Genomic DNA, 18233 nt, shown 5'->3' on the forward strand with positions numbered 1-18233 from the left:
GTCTCCTATAGGTATTAAAAGAACAGAAAGGGCAGGTTGTGATGCAGCAGGCTAAGCCACCACTTCGCTCGTCCACGTCCGATCAGAGCACCAGCTCAAGACCCAGCGATTCCACTTCCTATCCAGCTCCCACCAATGAACCTGGGAAATAGCACATGAAGATTCAAGTACTTGAGTTCTCACCCCCAAGAGGGAAACCAAGATGGAATTCCAGGCTCTTGGCTTGAGCCTGGCCCAGCCCTAAGTTGCAGGCCTTGGGGGAATGAACCAGTGCATGGGTGATATCTGTATCTATTTCTATTTCTCTTTCTCCCTCTCTCACTGTGCCTTTCAAATTAATAAATATTTATGTATTTAAAAAAGAAAGAAAAGAAAACACCATCTATATTCCTCAGGTCTGTACTTCTCATTCCTTATACTGATATTCTTCCACTCCCACATGGCCCATCTCTTCTAAGGTAAGAGCTACATCTCAAATGTGGGCTGCTTCCCTGGAGATGCTGACCAGATCTCCCCAACTGCCTTCAAAACACTCTGGGAGCCCTGAAGCACTGCAGAAACCTGCATCACTCCTGCTGCAAAGAACTCTAGCAATACAGCTCGTACACGTGCACACACACGCACATGCACACACACACCAGCTACCAGCCCAGATCAATGGCTCTTATCAGAAACACGAGTAACTTGAGCCACTGGCTAACCCGTCTCTTGACTGCTAGGACACGCACTTTCTGCTATCGGGTTGCACAAATGCCTGGAAACCTTACACCAGCTGTGAAGGAGAAAGCAATAGGTGAAGCGGCATGGCATCTGGTGCCTCTGCCTTTCCATTCACTGCTTGGGGAATGAGTGCTAAACTGTGCAACTCAGGCCTAGGCCACCCACTGGGAAGCCTGGGACCACAGCAATCCTGGAGTGAGATTAGGATTATACGGAATTCAATGGGGAGCCTGCCCCAAAGGCTTCATTTTCCCTCTTCAGACACCCAGCTGGAATGCTTCATCTGCCACAATGTCCTCCTGGAGACAAAGGTTGGCTACAGAAGCCAACTCTGAAAAGTATAACTTTAACAATCAGGCCCAAGCTTGAAATACTTAATTCCATGTCTGAACCAGAATCCACTACCATCCAGTGAGCAAAAGAAAAATAGTCCTTGTTTGTGGAGCCATAGCACTTACTTCCCATCCAGGCTCAGTCACGGACATCATACTCCACAGAAGTAGAGCACTCACTCAATCCTGGGACCTCCCACTAGCAGAGGGGCAGAGTGCAACTCATCAGATGGCTGACCTGGGAACCCCTATCAGGAATTAAACCCTCCTTTCTCACAATTCAACACCAAACCTGGCTCACTGACAGCCTCCCAACAGCAGTGAGATTCGATCAGGACAAGCCCGGGCACTTGAGATCTATTTGTCTGGCAGACAAGATGTCACATTGAATAAAATCATATTGTAGTTAGAATCCATGTGCACGCACTTCAGGCAGATCCTTAGCATCTTTGCTAAAGCAATGACAAGTAAGATCTTGGACCCACAATAAGCCCTACTAGTGCAAAAAGACCAAAGCAGCCAACTGGATAACTACCTTTTACTCAGAGATCTTTAAAAAGTACCAGCAGCCAAGGATTTATAGGGTATTCACGTAAACAACACAGATGCAGATTCCATGATTCCATAAAAATGCAGATTCATACCACATGAGTCCTGTACCAATCAGACATCGTAACCACAGATTTTCAGACAAAATTATCTCAGTAGGACCAGAGCAGCAACAGAGTCTGGACACCTGACTGAGCTGCTGCAGGTCTTGCTCAGGCCCCTGCACTTCTGCTGCACATGCTCAATGCTGCTTTGTCCCTGGCTTCTTGATCCCACCTCCGACTATGTGATAAAAAGCTCACCAAGCAGCTGCTGACTCATGAACATCTCTCGACCCTCATGGGCTGTGACTGAAACAGGCTGGGAGAAGTGCTGGCAGAGGACACAGGGCTGCCAGGCCCCCACAGAAGCAGACCCATGGCCACTGGATGGGTGGGAAGGACAAGGGCACAACTGTGCCTTCCCAACTCCAGGACAGCCATGGGGCCTGGGGACTACGTAAATGGATTAGTCCAACACAGGCACACTCAACACCTGTGTATTGAACGCCTATTGAGCATCAGCCCTCCTGGAATCCGTTTCGATGACTCTGTGAGGTAGAATCTATCATTGCCCCATTTTAACAGAAGAGGAACATGAGGCTTGGAAACTCATCCTTCCACGACATCTCCCCTAGCTACCAAACTCTTAACCACCGGGAAATGTGGTGTGTTCCTCAGATTCATGGCACAAGTTCAAGGACAGAAACAATCAAGAAAGAAAAGCAATGTAAGTGCCCCGAGGTGGAAGAGAACTTGGCACCGTCACAGAACTGAGAGGCCAGCATGGATAGGGCAGAGGAGGAAATTGCGTAAGGTCAGAATTCAGATAGGTCCCATGAGGACACTCCTGGTGGTGCCTTGGGACTCATTCTGCCCCACCAGCCTCACTTCTCTGCTCACAAGGACTCACTTCCCGATTATGCAACACACGCACCATCATGCTGTGTCACCATGGGCAAGTCACTCAGCCTCTCTGAGCCCCAACTTCTGCATGTGAAAACGAGAATAATGTGTATGGAGCAAAAGCCTCACTGTAAAAAAAAGTGACTGCCTGTGACATTCACCAAGGTGGAACCCAGAGAGGTAGTCCTGCCCTTCATTTCCAAAATGAATTCCAAAACGACCATGTCATGGGGAGGTGGGAGGGTTCACAAAGACAAATAACAAATCAGAGGAAATGGTGGCTGTAACTCAGTGAGAGAAAGCAGTAAAGTAACACAGCGATGAACAAAGCACTTCTGCCTCCGGGTGCTGTGCGGGTTGGCTGGGGACTCCTCACTCACCCAGCACAGCCATGACTCCGTGGCTGGTTAGTTAGCAATCACTGTTTTCTCCTATCTTTAGATGCCTGTGTGTGGTTCCAACTGTTCCCGCAGGGGCATGCCATCATGAGAAATGTCACCTCCCTGGGGTCTGTAAAGAACCCACTTTCCTAATCACCACAACCGCCACAAGATCAAGCGTGGCAGAGAAGCACCTGTGCCAGCAAGCACAGCCCAGGTGCCTATTGCAACTGCCTGTGTGCTGCACTGATTCACAGGGCACTCAGCCCGTATCTCTGCTACTTTTTGCTCAGAGAAGGAACTGCAGGAACTGTCAAGAGGCGCCACACTCCTGCCCTCTGAGTCCCATCTCCAGATGGCCCAGTGGCGTTGGTGCCCAAACGGAAAACTGGGCAACCCTGAAAGGTCGAGGCTTGGGCCTGACAGAGCCACACGCGCCCAGGTGCTCCAGGACCCTCCCCGTGCCCAGCACGCACTCACCGCTCACAATCGCCCATGCGGTGCAGCCCGGGAGTGGGAGTCTCTGCAGCTGCCATGTGGCCTGGGGGTCAAGTGCTACGGGGGGACCCTGTGCCCAGCTCAAGCCAGTGGACACCTTCTCTCCAGCAGTGACAGCAGTGTGCCTGGAGCTTGAAGAAAGTTTTAAAGAGTCAGGAATCGGGTGGAGGAGCCGTATCCCAGCCTGGCCCCACTGTGTCTGGTGCTGCCCCTCACATCCAAAGGTTCCCATGGGAGCACCCACCCCCCTCAGCCAAGCTGTAGCCCTCTCCCAGATGCGGTCCTGTGTGGGTTTGTCTCCAAGAAAGTGGCCAACCAAGGACCATGGGCACTTACAGGCCTGACAGCCAGGAGTTGCAGTCCCTTGGTCCCTCCCTCCTCACCTGGGGGACACAGGGAGTTGTACCCCTAGCTCACCACCTATGGGAGGCTGGCTTCTTGACAGGCCCAGCCCCCATGCTCAAAGACTGGAAACCTCCAGCTTCCCCAGGATGTCTGCATAGATCTTGCCTGGGGCCCTTTCCTTTCTAGAGCAATTAGTAGACAAAACATGTAAGTTTCTCAAAAGAGGCTGCTTGGCCTCTCCTGGTGAATGTCCTGGATACATTGTTTCACAAAGCTGAAATACAAGTCTTCCAAAATTCACCTTTGGTAAATTAAGAAACAGGTAAAGCAACTGCCATGAGGGCTTTGTTCATCAAGACTCTGAAAAGCAAAAACAAGGCTGCAGAAGCACTCAGAGTTGAGTTTGCCTGGTAAGCTCCCAAGCAGGAAATAAGGAGAGGCAAAAAGCCCTTCTTATTCATGCTTCAAAGCCCTGGGAAACAGCAAATTCCATGTGCCTGTCTTCCTAACCCTTTGCCATTTATTCATTCATTTTTTTTTTTTGACAGGCAGAGTGGACAGTGAGAGAGACAGACAGAGAAAAGGTCTTGCTTTGCCATTGGTTCACCCTCCAATGGCCTCTGGGGCCGGCGCACTGCGCTGATCCGAAGCCAGGAGCCAGGTGCTTCTCCTGGTCTCCCATGAGGGTGCAGGGCCCAAGGACCTGCGCTATCCTCCACTGCACTCCCGGGCCACAACAGAGAGCTGGCCTGGAAGAGGGGCAACCGGGACAGAATCTGGCACCCCGACCAGGACTAGAACCCGGTGTGCCGGCACCGCAGGTGGAGGATTAGTCTATTGAGCCAAGGCTTTGCACACTGTGCACAACTGAGAGTTACTCTGGAAATGCAAAATCAATCTATCACAGAACAGAACAAACATGGGGAAAGCCCACAAAGTATCCCTACAGACACAGAAAACCTATTCCACAAAAACTCCTGTGACTTTTGCGATACTAAAAAACAAATCACCAAATTAGGAACAGAAAGTATACCTCAGCCTGACAAGGTTCTTTCATGAAAAACCCACAGAGCACTAACATCACACCCAATGCCAGGAACCCAAAACTGTCCTCCTAGACCAGGACACAGACACACATTCTCACTCTCGTTCCTCCCGTCAACAGTCTCAGAGGTTAGAGCAGGGCGGCTGGGCCCTCAAAGAGCAAATAGATGGGAACTTGGGCCCCTTCCAGGAGGATACCGCGCCACCTCTGCTCTCGCACAGCTGCTCGCACACTGGGGACCCTTCCAGACCCTCCGCACAGCAGGACTGACCACGACTCCACCCGCGCCTTCGGGACCCAAGAGCAACAGGCACGCGGGCAGCCAAGACCCCCAGTGGAAACCGCAAGAGCCGCTCGTCACTCACCTCCAAGGGGGCCCAGTCTGCTGGTGGCACAGAGGTCCGCGAAGGCCGTTGCTTCCTGAAGGGGCCGAAGAAGAGAACCGCACCTGGGAAACAGCGCGGCAGCCTCAGACATGCAGCCTCTCCTGATGTCGGCCTGACCCGGGGGTCGCTGAGTCTCCCTCAGGCTCGGCCACCAGCGTCGAGGATGGCTCCTCTCCTCACGGGTTGCACAGGCTCTCGGGCAGGAGCAGACACGGCACTGACTCCCAGCGGAGCACTGCTGGGCAGTCGGGGCCTGGCGTGCGGATGCACTTCCGGGTCACAGCGCCAGGCGCAGGCGCACTCCCCAAAGGCCATCACCATGACACCCCAGGACGCATCTGCACATGCTGCATCCAGTGTCCGCAGCCCCAGGGCTGCTTCCAGTCCCGCCTCTCCAGGCGGTGACCCAGGGAAGCAGACGCTGATAGGGCACGTTCTCTGGACCCCACCTCCATGCCTCTTGGGAGTCCTAATTGGAGCTCCTGCCTCCTGCCTCCTGCCTCCTGCCTCCTGCCTCCTGCCTCCTGCCTCCTGCCTCCTGCCTCTTGCCTCCTGGGTTCTGCCTGGCCCAGCGCTGGTCATTCATTGAAGCTGCTTGGGGAGAGAGGCAGTGCAGGGGGCATCGCCAGCACTCTCTCACACTCTCTCTCTCTCTCTGAGGGGTCGTCCATGTCGGGGTTCACCTCCGAGATGGCTACAAAGGCCGGGACTAGGACAGAAGCCAGGGGCTGAAGCAGAAGCCAGGGACTTCTGCTGCTGCTCCATTCTGGGTTCAGGGGCCTAAGTCCTTGGGCCGTCTCCCTCTGCCTTCCCAGGCCGTTAGCAGACAGCTGGATCCCACGGCGAATGGCACTGTGAGACAGTGGGTAAAGCCACCGCCCGCAGTGCCGCCACACCCCATATGGGTGCCGGTTCGAGTACCGCTGCTCCACTTCCGATGCAGCTCTCTGCTAGGGTCTGGGAAAGCAGCAGAAGACGCCCCAAGTCCTTGTGCCTCTGCACACATGAGGAGATCCCGGCGAGGCTCCTGGCTTCAGCTATTCTCAGTTCTGCCCATTGCAGCCAATTGGGTAGTGGACCAGCAGATGGAAGACTTCTCTCCAAACACACTCCCTCCCTCAAGTCCCCTCTGTGTGTAACTCTCAAGTCAAATAAATAAATATGATCTTCAAGAAAAGTAAAAAAATCAAAAAAGGAAACCATAGCTATAAATAAAAAAAGCATATCAAGGCCAACTCCAAGAGTTGTTGTTTGTTTTTTTGTTTTTTTTAGAACTTGAACTTGGTATTATATACATTACCTACCCTATTAACCCAGAATTTGAAAAAGAGTTTAACTGGGTCTTAGAAAAGACACGTGTTTGGGCTCATGCATCCAGGAGCTCCTGGCTCCTGAGTTTGGCCTGACACAGCTCTGGCCATTGCGGCCATCTGGGGAGCAAACCAGCAGATGAAAGAGCCCTCGCTCTGTCCCTCCCTCTCTCTTCCAACTCTAACTTTCAAATAAACATATAAATCTTTAACATAGATAAATAAAAATAAAACCATATACCACAGCATGTCACTCCACTAGACTGGCTATTACCAAAAGACCCAGGCCACAGGTACAGAAAGAGGGAACTAGCACACTTCTCAAGGGAACGTCAGTCAGTACAGCATGTTGAAAACAAGCACGGAGGGTCCCTAAAAGCTAAAAACAACTCAAAGTCTCCCACAACCCCACCAGCCCACATCTGGATTTATGTACATGTGCTTGTAAGGTGTATATGTACATGTATGTAATGTGTGTAGTACATGTATGTGACATGTGTATGTGTGATATGTATGTGTATATGTATGTGATATGTGCATGCGAATATAATGTGTATGTGATATATACAAGAATACATATATGTATATGGCAGAGCCATGTCTTCACTTACATGTCCATTGCAGCACTGCTCACCACCACAGCCAAGACAATGGAAACGCATGAATGCCCCTTGGCAGGTGAACAGACAAGGAATGGCAGCTGCAACATACCCAGGAATACCCGGACCCAAAACACCCACAGAAGGGTCTGTCATTTACAGCATGTTCATGGAGATGAAAGTCATGCACTATATATGAGGACTCTAAAGTCCTTAAAACACAGGATTGAAATGTTCTTACTGGGGCTGGCGTTACAGCACGGGTGGTTAAGTCACTGCCTGTGTCCCCAGCACCCCATGTGAACACCAGTTCATGTCTTGGCTACTCCACTTCTGATCCAGTTCTCTGCTAACATGCCTGGAAAAGGAGCAGGAGATGGCCCAAGCTTGGGCCCCTGACACACACTGGAAACCTAGATGGTTTTCCAGGTTCCTGACTTCTGCCAGGCACAGTCCTAGCCATTGTGGCTATTTGGGGAGCGAACGAGCAAATGGAAAATCTTTCTTCTCTCCCTCTCTGTGTGTTTGTGTGTGTGTGTGCGTGCACATGTGTCCCTCTGTGTGTCTCCCTCATCCCACACCCATAACTGCCCTTCAAGTAAATAAATAAATCTTAAAAAACAAAAAAAAGGGGAGGAGAAGAAATATCAGAGAGCTGATCTTTCTCCACCCCATGAGCACACAGCAAGAAGATGGCCACCCTCACCAGGAACCCAACCATACTAGCACCTGGGTCGGACTTGCAATGCTATGAACCTTCAGAAAATCAATGCCTCTTGTCAGGCCAGGCCAGGTGTGGGGTTTGTTACAGCAGCCTGAGCTAACTAACACACCCCCAAGGCCTCCAGAAGAGCATGTGACAACCTGACACAGCTAACCCGTGAACTCATGTTCCCATGCAGCCAGGCCTGGTGTTGCAGCAGATACGATTCCCATTGCCCCGGCTCCATCTCCTTACTGGCATCACCAGATGGGAGAACTCCATCATCACCACTGTGTGTCCCACCGACACAGCAGGTACACTTGGGGGGAAAATCACAACATTCCACTCCCTTAGGACGACCTCCTAGCATATCAGGACAAGATGGTCAAGAGTGGGAATTGAGAAATTGTCTCTATAATGTGCCTGCAGTAAGCCACGCTGCTAACAAAGTGCCGGGGCGAGGTCTCGGTTGAGCGAGTCACATGGCTGGTGGTGGGTGCCTCAGAGAGCTGACTAGAACACACACCTGGGAGCAGGTGAGCTCTCAGAAACGAGGGAGCCTCTTACCATCACTCAGGTCCTGCAGGAGACCCTCCTGGCAGGAGAAGTCCAGGCTCGCTTTGATGGTGACAGTGAAGGTGGCCACCTTCCCAGGATGCAGGGGGAACTGGGCAAGGGTTTCTTCCAGCTTCCAGCTCAGGAAGTCGCCGTACAGTTTCTCTGCAATGATAACAACAATAGTGATGTTGATGGTGATGGCAGAGCAGAGGCACAATGAGACTGATACCAACCCAGCTGGGAAGTTCTGGCACACATTCAAAAACAAAGGTGAGAACCATTCAAGATGTCAGAGAGCAAAGTCCCAGGAAAAGTCCTGAATAAGAAGAGGCCGTGAGGCACAAAGAGGAGGGAGAATGCGTCACGCCCAGGCATGAGCCCCTGGCCAGGCCACCATCCCTCCTGGGGAGCCGCGGGATCTGCGGACGAAATGAAGGCCTGTGGCTCTGGCAAGTGAAGCTAAGTTTCTCCACCACGAACATTTTCTGTATTGTACTGCTGTGAGGGAAACAGACCCACGTTAAGAAGGGACACTGCTTCAGAGAAAGGAATCCAGAATGAGAAACACACAGCTAAGAGCAGAGCCTCAGGCAGGGCTGGCGAGGAAGCGGCCTTGGGCGTGGAGCACCGTGCAGAATGGTAAATCCTGAGCCGCAGTTTGTCTGCAGACAGCATGGGGGCAATGGCCACTGCATCAGGGGCTGGTGCAGAAGCTACACACGGTGACCTCTGCAGAGAATGGGGGGGCATCATCACTGTATCAGGGATGGTGCAGAGGTTGCACACGGTAACCTCTGCAGAGAATGGGGGGGGGGGGGGTCATCATTACTGAATCAGGGACCGGTGCAGAGGTTGCACACAGTGACCTCTGCAGAGAATGGGGGTCATCATCACTGACAGCAAGGCACCCTATGGAAGGACAGGAAGAGACACAGGGGACATCCAATGTGGCCTGGGAAGCGGCCATCCCTCCTTCATTGGCAACTGGGAGTGAGATGTGAGACATCCAACCAAGGCCCAGTATTCTCTGCAGCCAGCACACCTGGGGAGACAGAGACAACCTCCAATGGCTGCACCACAAGGTCCCCTCCCAACTCTGCTCCACTGAGAAGCTCCCAGCCCTATTGCCCTCCTGCTCACAGGGGCAAGCACAGATGCCGCACAGCCCTGAGCAGTGAGGTCCAGTGTTCGGCCAGCCAGCAGAATGACACACACACACCAATCACATGCAGGGTGGGTCAGTCATGGCTCCCAGGCAGTGCACTGAAGAGCCCAGGGTCCAGGTATGCAGCATGAGGAAACCTTCCCAGAAAGACTTGAGGGGAGGAAGAGAAGCCAGGGATGGTTAGTAGGAGGAGGATTTTGGACTTGTGCTGTGTCCAGCACGATCTTGGTATGTGGCACAGCTTAACAGATGTCACGATCAAAACTGCCTTCACACACTGGCTTTGCGGTCTGTCTCCTGGGTAGCCACAGCACGTGGGGACTTCAGACATTCACAGCAGTTCTCCTTGGTTGGCAAGGCACCGCCCTAGCCCACAAAGATCGCTGAAGCCTTGTGTGTGTTCCTACTCTCCAGTCTGCACCGCAGCCCTGAGGTCCAAACTACCCCGGGACACCTGCTCTGGGTGCTGTGCTGTACCAGCTCCAGACAGAAGTTATGCCATTCCCCCACACCACGGATGGGACTGAGACCCTCCAGTGACCCAGGAAGTCTACAAAGATATTACATGGATTTTAATGAACTCCACTTTTTTGCTTTTTAGCCCAGTCAATCCATTCAGGAATGGAATGGATAAGAGATGCCAGGTGGACAGAGAGCCAAGTGGATCCTGCTTACTAGGGCCAGTTCCAAGGGCCCAAGAACACAGGAAATGCAAGCTGACTGCCTCCACGGCCTGTGCATGAGCCACACCAGCAGCAACCCCCTTCCTAAGCACAGCCCATGTCAGACAAGACACCAAGGCCTTGCAAAACCTCACCTCCCAACATCCTCTCCAAGCAGTTTCTAGAGCACAGTCCATTAACGGCAGCCACTGTGTCAGCTGCCCGGTTCACACAGCTGGGGATGTGCAGGAAGCACGGGCAGACTCTGAGAAAGCACACCTGCAGTAGGAGGAGCACACACACTGAGGGGCCTTGGGAGGGCACTCTGGCCCACATGCCACCAGCTCTCCTCCACCAGCACAGCCTGCTGCCTCTATGGAGAGGGCCAGGCCCACTGTCTCCACAGTGGGGTCCCACCTGTCCTCCACAGCCCCACTCACGGGCTTCGTTCCTATGGGCTTTGCCCCCCACACACACATACACACAACCCTTCCACGCCCCAACAAGTAGGACACTATATCCAAGGGACTCATTCTCCTACCAATCAATCAATCAATGGAAAGCACCAGCCCCCAACACTGAGACCCAGCACCTGCCTGGAGAGACAAGCACCATGAGGGTTAGGAGCACCAGTTTCAGGACAGGGCATCTGGGCTCACCTGCCATCCCTGGCTGCATGTCCTAAGTGAGCCACCAAACATCCGTGTCTGTCAGTTTAGCCATCTGTAAGATGGGCTGTCATGCCAGGTCAACAAGGTAATGGAAGCCAAGTGCTTAGAACACAACCCGGACTAGAACAGCACTTGGGCAGTGTTAGTGATTCCTCCCATACCTCAAAAACCCCTCTCTCCTTGTCCTGAGTAGTCCCTCTCCAGGGCCGCATGAGGATGAGCTAGCCCTGCAGAGTGTGGGACCCCAGCCCAGCAGTCAGCTGGCGCACTCTAGCACTAGCTGCCACCAGAGTTCTGCCCCTCCAGCCATGAACAGGACCTGGCACGGGGAAGCAGACAATAGTGACAATAGCGTGGGCCAAGTCACAGTGTTCAGTTTATAATTCGGTTTATAATTAGAACAGATGGAAACAAGTTACACGGCAAAAAAAAAAAAGGGATGCCACACAGAACGTACAATGTAATTTCAAATGCATAAAAGTACTCAAGTAGAAAAAAATCAAAACATATCTATACACTAATATTAGTTTGCTTTGAGTCATGGGATCATGGGTAATTACACATGGTTTTGTATTTTTTGAATTTTCTGCAATGAGCTTTTATCATGCTTTTATAAAGAAATACACACAAGGATACTCCAAGAAGTTCACAGAAAATAGAATTAAAGGGTAAGTTTATTTTGATGCCAAAAAAAGATTGAAATGCTTGCATATGAGGAACCTTCAAATTCTTCATGAGAAATATGCATTATGAATAAAGCATCATGGATTTCAAAAACGTTTGGCACCAAATAAATTACTTTTAGTTCTGTTCTTCCATGAGCTTTGGGAAGTCCCCTTGAGCCTGCACACACACACACACACATTTGTATAAACCTGTGCTAATAGCTCTCTAAGTCTAGGCCCCTGCCCCCCCTAACCTGGTTTCATGCAGGGAGAAGCCTGTGGGTCCAGGCTGCACATCCACATGCAAGACCAACCACACCAAGGCCTGTGGCCCACCCGACAGAGCAGTGGGTTCTGAGCCAATGCAGATGCCCTCATGGTGCCCCATACTGTGGCAGGGCAGTAATGTTTCCTGGTGACAGGGGCAGCAAATCACAGGGACTGTGTGTCCCCAAGTCCCAGGCTCATCTCAGCCATCTGAATAAACTTCCTTGGGGCAGCGGATTAACTCTGTGGTAGCCATGTGCATTGGCAGGCAATCAGATGCCTACAAAGAAGTTGGCCAGGCTAAGGAAAAACTAGCCCATGCTAATTAGGTGAGCTCTGACTCTCCATGCCACTACTGTGCTCACTTGGCAAGGCAGGGACCATCTGGAGGGACCATCCAGCAGGAACAGCCCCAGGAAAGCAGGGCAGGAATTGGAGTAACTGCCTAGATAGCAGCTTCCCAACAGAGACACTCCATCACAAGTCATAAAAGAACTGATTACAGCACAGAGATTTACAGCAAGTTGCCCAAAGCCAAGCAGCTGGTAAGTCGTGGAACCAGAAGTCAGCACTTGCATGGCAATGGCCTCCTCCTGCCTATCTGAGGCCCTGAAAAGAGCCGGAGTGAACTCCAAAGTGGAGACTTTGTACAAGGGAACTTCATGGAGGGCATGCAGAAAACAACACGGAACACTCAAGTATGGGAGCTCTGACATCCGCCAACCTGAGTGTGAAGCTCAGCTTTGCCCTTCAGCAGCTCTTGGGACAGGTAGGGCTGCAAGTCTTCTGTCAGCCAAGATGACCAGTCCTCAGAGGAGGTGGTAATGGAGTCGGCATGATGGTAACATGAAGCAATGCGAAGACTTAGCATAGCAACATGGCACCCAGAAACTGCTGGGATGATGGATGAAAAAGCCTGGGCCCCAGTGAGGTTTGCTTCTCACATTCCACACTGCCCATTTCACTCGTGCAAGGACCATTCATTGCACAGCCACTGAGAAGCCTCATGGCAGGCACGAGGCAAGGTTCTGAGGACAAGGACACCAGGAATATGTGATCCCTGCCCTCGAGAGGGGACAGGGGAGAGGTCTCTGACTGCACAGCGGAAGCTGCCAACATAGACCAGATGGAGATGAGGCTCCTGTGAATCTGAGTAATTTCTAAATATCACCACCACTGCATCATAGAGAATGGGGACAATAACTGCCTGCTGAATTCACTGCCCACATCTGGGGGCCCAGAACTAAAGGAAGACTCATTGCCCAGTGGCTTGAACTGCTGGGTCCCAGTCATGACGGCTGCCCATCTAGCCTATCAGAAATCCATAACTAGTGGGGCAGAGGGCTACATGTTACAACCAGCTACAGCACTCTCCTCACCTGTCCAGAGGGCTTTTCCTTCCTCAAAAGTGCTTTACTGGAGAGATGAACTCTGGGGCTGAGGCCACAGAGCCCTAGGGGCAGGGGGACCGAGAGGTGGTGGTGTATGGCAGAGAAGGGAGGTGCGAGGAACATAAACCCTGACTGTAGCTGACCTGCAGGAGGCACCTGCCAACCACAACCCCAAAGGAAGTGGAGGAGCAGGGGGCAAATGTGGGCTCAGTGCTAAGTGCTGTCCCCGAAACACCAAGAGCCAGGCAGCTGGTGTCTGTGCGTGCTCCCCTGAGCAGGTACCTGCTAAGATTGGTGTATTTATTTTCTCCCTGACTTCTGCATGGGCTCTGCTCCCCATCCCATCTTAGGAAGGGCACCAAAGTCCACATGACATCCAGCACTCAGCTGTCCAACCCTGACCGCAAGCCTGTGAAACGATACCATTCTTTCAAGTGTAATTTTTTTTTGACAGGCAGAGTGGACAGTGAGAGAGACAGACAGAGAGAAAGGTCTTCCTTTTACCGTTGGTTCACCCTCCAATGGCCGCTGCAGCAGGTGCACTGTGCTGATCCGAAGCCAGGAGCCAGGTGCTTCTCCTGGTCTCCCATGAGGGTGCAGGGCCCAAGGACTTGGGCCATCCTCCACTGCACTCCCGGGCCACAACAGAGAGCTGGCCTGGAAGAGGGGCAACCGGGACAGAATCTGGCACCCCGAATGGGACTAGAACCTGGTGTGCTGGCACCACAGATGGAAGATTAGCCTATTGAGCCGTGGCGCCGGCCTCAAGCATAATTCTTTACATGAGTGTGGTGCACCGAGATCCCGGGATAACTGCCTGGGAATCTGGCATCCAGTGGTCTCCAAGCTGCAGGGCCAGGCATCCTGCATTCTCCTGCCCTTTTGCCCTGCTCACTTAGGTCCCATCTGTACTCCCAACCAGCGGAACTTAGCAAGCCCCACAGTGTGCCCCTAAAGGCCTTCCACTTTCTCTTGAGATCAAACTTCTCCATCATGACCCTGGTAAGAAAGCCACTGCCATCTGGCGCACAGTGGGCCAGCAGGCTGGAGGGCTCTTAGTCACTCAGGAGTTTCCAGGTCCTTCTAGGAGGCACACCCAGAAACCCATTCACTGTGGCAAGTGGCGCAGAGCAGGAAAACACAAGATGTAACAAGAGCTCCATTCCATTAGGTGAGCGAGTCTGACTCCTACACCCCACCGCAAGACCCCGGCAGTGCTTATGTGCTAAGCACATTCCTAGTGTGGCAACTGGCATGTAAACATGGTGCACACACGTTCAGCTGTTGCCAAGTGAGGTGAGCATCTCTGCAACAGAGCACAAGCAGAACATGTGAGGCTGCAGAGGTGGAATTTGTTCCACTGGATGGGGAAGCTAAGCATTCGGGAGGGGACACATGGCCTGGGCTGCAGAGAGGACAGAACTGGGCATGCACAGAGGACAGCCAGGACCGAGTGGAGCCCAGAAAGCATGAGTGCAGAGACCATGGAGCCTAGTGGCACAGAGGTGGGTCCAATTCATTCTGCAGTCTCCAGGGCACAGGCATCACCAGCAGTGGGAGGCACTCACTGTGGGCTCACCCAGCAAAAGATGAACAGTTGATGGCAAAGGACAGACACCCAGACAGGCAGAGGCAGCAATGGCAGGGAAGGGGAGTGGAGCACCTAACCCCTCCCTGGACAACCCCACCCTGTCCCTCTGCTTGCACAGGACATGCTGCACCTGCCCCTGTCCAGCTTTGGTACCACATCCTCACCCCATGAGGACACAGATCACAGTCCCTGAAGCACAGTGGGCACCAGGGGAGAACAGAGGGAGAAATATGGGCAGGGAGCCTCTGAATGTAGGCTAAGAAACTGAGTAGAGGAAAATGATTTTAAAATGTTCAAGAAAGGTGGGGGCCAGCACTGTGTCATGGCAGGCTAAGCCTCCAACAGTGATGTCAGTATCTCATATAGGCACCTGTTCGAGTCCCAGCTGTTCCACTTTTGATTCAGCTCCCTGCTGATTGCCTGGCAAAGCAGCAAAGGATGGCCCAAGTGCTTGGGTCACTGCCACCCATGTGGGAGACCCAAGCTGCTGGCTCCTGGCTTCAGTTTGGTTCAGTCCTGGCCATCGTGACCCTCTGGAGAGTGAACCAGCAGATGCAATATTTCTCTCTCTCTCAGTCTCTCTAACTCTCTCACTCTGCCTTTCGAATAAATAAAATAATTTTTTTTTTAAAAAAAAGAGTTCAAGGGGCCGGCCAGTGGCGTAGTGGGTAAAGCTGTTGCCTGCAGTGCAGGCATCTGATATGGTTACCAGTTCAAGTCCCGGCTACTCCTCTTCCAATCCAGATCCCTGCTAATGCACCTGGGAAAGCAGCAGAGGATGGCCTACATGCTTGGGACCCTGCACCACGTGAGAAATCTGGATGGAATTCCAGGTTCCTGGCTCCAACCTGGCCAAGCCCTGGCCATTACAGCCATTTGGGGAGTGAACCAGCAGATGGAAGATCTCTTTCTTTGTCTTTCTCCCTCTTTGTGACTCATCCTTTAAAGTAACAGAAAGCTACACAGCGGGCACCAGATTCAAGACCAGGCCCTGCCTCGCAGGTGGCCCTTCCTGTTTGTTTCTTCTCTGTATTTCTGTGCTACCAGACAGAATGAAGAACGCAGCCTCTCAAAATCCCACAGAGGGATGTGCTGCCAGAGGGAACAGGAAAAACAGAAGTCAACCATGGGGCGCACATCACTCATGCTCCCCCTGAAAAAAGTGGTGTCAGCATCTTAACACTGAGTAGCACTGGATGATGATGCAGGGACCGCTCAGCTCTGCCTGTGCTTGCCAGCTTCTCCCTGCACCCGGGCTGAGCTCCAGCATCCATGGGAAAACACACAGCCCAAGAAGTTCGGTCCAATCAAAACCTGCATGAATCTTCAATCACGCTGGCATGGAGTCAGCACTTCTTGTTGAAGAAAAAAGACATCCAGGAGTGTGTGTGTGTGTGGCTACATATGTGCATGCGTCTGCATGTGTGCACACCCTCACACACATGGATCACAGGACATTTGTTGGAAAGCTTAAACAAACAGTAAACTTTTCTGAATTTGGGCCTATTTAAGCAAGAGTGAGAGTTGACATCTTTCCAAGTCTACAAAGGAAGACTTGCTGCAGGTAAATTATAAATAGGAAGGTTAAATCACTAGACAATCCTGGTCTTGAAATGTGGTGGAGTGAAACGGCTCATCTCCCTGGAGGGAATGTGTACACGTGGGGACAAGCTTGTCGCATGAAAGCTTGAGGGGCCCATAAAGGCTGGCCCGATAATTCATAGCACTGATCCTCACCGCACACTGAACATGCAAAGGAGTTAAAATAAGTCAGGAGGGGCAGGAGTCGGGCACAGTGGTTAAGACATCACCCAGGGGGTAGGTATTGTACTGGAGCAGATTAAACCTCTATGTGAGGTACCCACATCCCATGCTGGAATGCCTGGTTCAAGTCCCAGCTAATCGGCTTCCCCTACCCAGCTTCCTCTGGGAGGCAACAAATGATGGCTCAATTACTTGAGTCCCTGCCACCAACGTGGGAGATCTGGATGGAGGTCCAGGCTCCTAGCTTTCACCTGGCCCAGCTTCAGGTGTTGTGGGCATTTGGAAAATGAACCAGAAGATGAAAGATCTATTTCTCTGTCACTTTGCCTTTCAAATAAATATACCAACATTTAGCAAGAAAAGAAAAAAGAATTTTACTTAAAAAAAAAAAAACACTTGAGACACCTGCAAGTTTGAATTCCAGCTCCCTGCTAATGCACACCCTGAGAGTGAACCAGCAGATGGGATCTCTCTGTCTCTCCTTCTCTGTGTGCCTTAGCCTCTCTGTCTCTGACTTTCAAATAAATTAAACAAATAATTTTTTGTAGTAAAATAGGTCAGGAAAGCAAGGAAGATGGTAGGAGGGAAAATAGAACAAGAAACTTCTTTCTCTGAGGTTTGTATCTGAAGAATTGAGGGTTATTCAGGGTGAGTGCAGACACGTTAAGGGGCTGTGGGGGACCTGCCAAGACCCTCGGTGCCTCCCAGCAGTCAGGCAGGAGCAGGAAAGGACCCAGGGTGCCGGCAGGTTCAGCGGTGTCAGGCAGTGAGACCACAAATGCAGTCCTGCAGAGAGGAGGGTGCACCAAGCACCGCCACTGCCAAAGCAAGCCTGGGTCCAGCACTTCGGTGCCTAGTACTGTGCCCCTGTGTCCTGCATCCTCAGGACAGCCCCAGGAGGTGAGAACAAGGGTTGACACTTGTGCAGCACCTGCTAAGCCAGACACCGCATCTGGCTCTGGCCATCTGGCTCTTGGAATCCAAGGGGGAATTTACCCCAAAGTAGTTAAAGTGTCAGACGACTGCTGCTGTTTCTTATACATTTTTTTTTCATTTTTAAAAGTAGCATTTTTACCTGGTTTTTAAAAGTAATAAATTATGTATTTTAATAAATCAGGAAGGGTAGAGACTTAGACAAGAGAAAACCACCACTTGGATATAGCTGGCATACCATGGTGCTGTGTCGAAAGCTGACTCATGGAACACTTCAGACGTGCACACGCCACCCACATTTCAGGCAGGCAGTGGTGGCCGCACCTCCGTGGCTGTTCTAAGACAGAGAGGCCAGTGTGTGTGTTAGAGATGAAAGGCATGCGATCAGCTTCTCCACACCCACACATGCTGATCACTTCATGCCTTTGCCTCACATGTGGGCGGCAGGCGTGCTCACTGCCCCCAGAGTGTCTTTGCTGCCGGCGTTTCCTGTGCACAGAGACAGAGACAGTGTATGTGCATTCCACACACCCAGCTGTCCACACCACACACACATCTGTACATGCAGTTCTCATACATCCTGAACTCACACCGAGGCCCGGCATCTGGCCTTCCTGCATTCCATGTTTGCGCCCTTCCTCCCAGCACACCCACTCACATGCCTTGTCTGCAACAGATAAAGGAGGTTTAGTTTTTTTTTAAAGATTATTTATTTATTTATTTGAAAGTTGAGTCACGGAGTCCATTTGCTGGTT

The sequence above is a fragment of the Lepus europaeus genome, chromosome 6, assembly GCF_033115175.1.
Source record: "Lepus europaeus isolate LE1 chromosome 6, mLepTim1.pri, whole genome shotgun sequence".
In the NCBI taxonomy this organism is placed as follows: domain Eukaryota; kingdom Metazoa; phylum Chordata; class Mammalia; order Lagomorpha; family Leporidae; genus Lepus; species Lepus europaeus.